The sequence below is a fragment of the Medicago sativa genome, chromosome 2 (assembly GCF_051527215.1).
Source record: "Medicago sativa cultivar Bolivia chromosome 2, Bolivia_mono, whole genome shotgun sequence".
In the NCBI taxonomy this organism is placed as follows: domain Eukaryota; kingdom Viridiplantae; phylum Streptophyta; class Magnoliopsida; order Fabales; family Fabaceae; genus Medicago; species Medicago sativa.
Genome location: NC_140750.1, coordinates 70,893,113 through 70,897,077, shown reverse-complemented (window position 1 = coordinate 70,897,077; position 3,965 = coordinate 70,893,113). Strand labels below are relative to the sequence as shown.

Below are 3,965 nucleotides of genomic sequence, written 5' to 3'. Positions count from 1 at the left end.
TTCATAAAATTGTTTTGAAGAGTTTATGAAAATCGTTTATGAAGTGTTTATAAGTTCTTTTCTTCTTATTTTCATAAACTCTTCAAACTAGTTTATGAAAACATGTTCTTTATTTGGTATTTGTCTGGTGAATTCTTACAAAAATAGAGTATACCTTATATGAAAATAATTTAGGTTTATGTTTTATTTTGTTGTGGAAATATCTTATTCATAAATAGTGGTGGCAAAATGGGCCCAACTCGCCAGGTCGGCCCGTTTAACCCGCTATTTTTGGCGGACTGAGTCGAGGTTTTGAACTCGCTTTCTATAGTAGACTTGCCCTGCTTAACTCGTCGAAAAAACGGGGCGTTCATTTTCCTTCCATAGAATCATCAATTTGTGCTATAAACATTTAATTAAATTATTTATCCAAACATACTACGTGAGTGAAAATATTGAAAAAAGGTTAGTATAGTTTCCTAGAAAATTAAATTTGATTGATCTTTCTTACTAGGCTTAAATATGTAAAAGGTCCCTGTAAGTTAGCGTGTTTTTGGTTTTAGTCCATGTATCTTTTTTTGTTGCGAAACAACCCTTGTATTTTCTTAACTTTTTGAAATTGGTCCTTGCCGTCAGTTTCCGTCAAAAAAAAGCATTGCTGGCTAACGGTCGCATACGTGGCACTTGATGAGATGGCAACTGCTCTTAGTAGAGGGACTAAAACGAAAAACGCATTTTTACATAGGGACTGAAATTAAAAAAATGTAATCATCAAATTTTTGAAATTTAAAACCCAATCTTTCCACCTTCCTCTCTTTCTTTTTTCTCTCTTCTTCATTTCTTCCATGCCCAGCCTCTCATAGCTTGTGCCCTAACAACAAAAACTCATTTTCTTATAACAAATGGCATCTCATTCAATTTGTCAGGGTGTTGTTTGCTTGAGTAGCAGCTTGAACTTGAGTATCATGAACTTGGGATGCCTCGGGGTTGGGTAACTGATTATGAGTAAAATATTCATCTTCATCGTCGCCATCATCATTGTATCTATGTATTGCTTTAACTATACTAGCCCAAACGAAAGCACAAGTTACGGCAAATTTAGATAGAAATTGTGGCGCGTTGATTTCCTTATCGTTGTCATTTTTCTTCCATTGATTCAGTACATATTTTTTCATCCCCTCAATTTCTTCTTTTCCAAAAACAATAATTTCCTTAACAAAATCTTCATGTTCTTTGGTGATTTGAGTTTCAGCAATGAGTCCAGGCTTCCATGATTTTCTCATTGCAAAATAGTCACTGAAGAAAACATTCTCAAGCCCTTTTCAATGTTATCATCAAACTGTGACTTGCAAAGCTAACAATGGAAGGATGAATGTGTCATTTTCAATGTTATCATCAAAACTTGTTTTTGTGTGATAATTTTTGAACAAGATGATTAGTTTATTTGAGATTTTTTAGGTGTTGTTTGGTCGAGAGATGGTTGAAATCTGCTGAGGATTCGATGATGGTAAAGGCAACAGAGTCTTCTTTGGTGTAGAGAATAAAGGGTTTTTGTGGTGGTGGTAGAGAAATGAGATTTCCAGCAAGAGGGAAGAAATGAAGAGTAAGAGAAAGAGATTTTTTTGAGAGATGGAAGTGTTTTGCAAAAATGGTTGGTTGAATAAGCAAAAGGATCGAAGAATATGCATTTAACGTAGACTGGACCAGCAAAATGCAAGTCAAAAAATGTGAGAGGAAGATAAGTTGTTGTTGTTTTTGTTGTTGCTCGAAAAGCAAGAGTTTGCTCAATAAGGAAATGGGTTTTTGATGAGCTTTGAGAGGGTGGACATGGAAGGAATGAAGAAGAGAGATAGAACTGAGCAAGGAAGAAGGTGGAAAGAATGAATTTTAAATTTCAAAATTTGATGATTATGTTTTTTTAATTTCGTCCCTATTTAAAAATGCGTTTTTGGTTTTAGACTCTCTACTAAGACCAGTTGCCAACTCATCAAGTGCCACACATGCGTCCGTTAGCCAGCAATGCGTTTTTTTGACGGAAATAGACGGCAGGGACCAATTTCAAAAGGTTAAGTAAATACAAGGGTTGTTTCGCAACAAAAAAAGATACAGGAACTAAAACCAAAAACGCGCTAACTTACATGGACCTTTTACTTATTCAAGCCTTCTTACTAAGTCAATTTTGCTGGATAATGATTGTCATGTAGATAGGAAAATGTAGATAGGAAAATTACATGTGTATTATAAAGATAAAGATAAACATTTTTTTTGACTCAAATAAAGATTATGAAGATAAAGATAGGAAAATCCAAAAGGGGTATATTGAGAAATTGATTCGTTTACATGTTGGTAGTTGCTATAGTACATTGTGAATTGGTGGTTTGCATAAAGCCATAAGTCAATATTCTCAAGCTTATTTGAGCTTATCCCTTTATTTTCGGCATAGTGATTTTTGTAGAGCCCTTCCCGTCCCGTCATCATTATCATCCAAATCCTTTGGGGTGGCCTTATTATATCCCTATCTTTTGCACTATTTCTAGTTTAATCCTTGCAAAATCTAACTGAAAGATCTTTCTATCTAATTTTCTCTTCAATCTTCTTAATTGTTTCTATATAGAATTGAAAGGAAATTGGACTTATTGTTAACGTCGTAGGGACACTATTCCGTGCTTTTGTTGTTTTTTGACACTTCTTCGCCTGCCCGTTCTATGGTTCAGTTCTTAGGTCACTACTACCCTTGATATTTTTTTGTAGATATATTATATATATTGAGAAAAGATATATTTGTCCAAAAATGTTGACACACTCATTAAACTGGTACACTCATTTGACACTCCACCATTGGCTGTGGTTGGCTGATGGTTGCGGTGCTCCGACGACCCCCACAATGGTCGGTAACGAAGCTCCGATAATTTTATAATGGTCGATGACAGATCTCTGACAAATTTTTAACCGCCATCTAACTTTTGCATTTAAATAAAACAAATTAGAGTAAAGATCTAATAATAATTTACAATTTTCTCGTTACTCAATTTAGTCTTCACAACACATATTATTTAAATTAATCTCTCACATTTTCATACAATGAAAAATTAGTTGTTGGGTTGTAGTGAGTTAAAATTGACATAAAGACTAATTTATACTTCATATAAATATGCTAGAGACTAATTTAGATCTTATTTTTGGTTGACCAACTAACTTGGGTCACAAAAAATTGCGTGGATCAAATCGAGTCTTTATTCAAAAACAATAAGCCTTTCAAACTTTATTAAAATTTAAAGAAATGATATTTGTACAACTATTTTATGATAACTTTTTCTTTCATACTCTCATTATGTGTTTATTTTATCTCTCTATTGCTTTAATTTTCGTATTAATACATATTTTATTTTTGTAAATTTATAGTTGTCAATAAGTTGTCAACCAAATAATTTTTTAAATAACACACCTCTAAAATTAAATAGACTTTGAGACAAGCTTTGTCTGAAATACTTAAAGAGATAGAGTGTTCTATCATTTTCACCATATGACGACAATTCACAAAGAATGTGACTAAAGACGATAAAAATCTTAATTTATGGATACAGTCACATAAGAAAGTTTAAAACCAGTAGTTAATTAATTTCTCTAAGAATAAAGTAAATAGTAGATACCCCCATCCCAAATGTGAAAGGGCATTACATTTTGCATAATTCAACTAATTTCCCATAAATCAGGGCAACAAAACAAATCAATAGCAATAAGAGCCTCCATTAGTTGAGCATATTGCTTTGCTAACAACTGACTGGTAACGGTTTGCCAAATTATTCCCATACCTTTTATTTAAACGTGTAATTGTATACCATAAACCACTACAAAGCAAACCAATTGCATATGATGTAATAGGGATACTTGTCCCCTCAATGCCCCCTTTATGCATTAAGGACTAAATGAAAGAGATAAAGACACATTAAAATTCTTAAACTTCCATTTTCCATTTTCATATATAC

The 3,965-nt window shown here is 33.0% G+C and overlaps 1 pseudogene; it reads right to left on the bottom strand.

The window, feature by feature from the left end:
- Positions 1–755: 755 nt before the first annotated feature.
- On the bottom strand, positions 756–1,861 carry LOC146950291 (malonyl-coenzyme A:anthocyanin 3-O-glucoside-6''-O-malonyltransferase-like; annotated as a pseudogene).
- Positions 1,862–3,965: the final 2,104 nt, after the last annotated feature.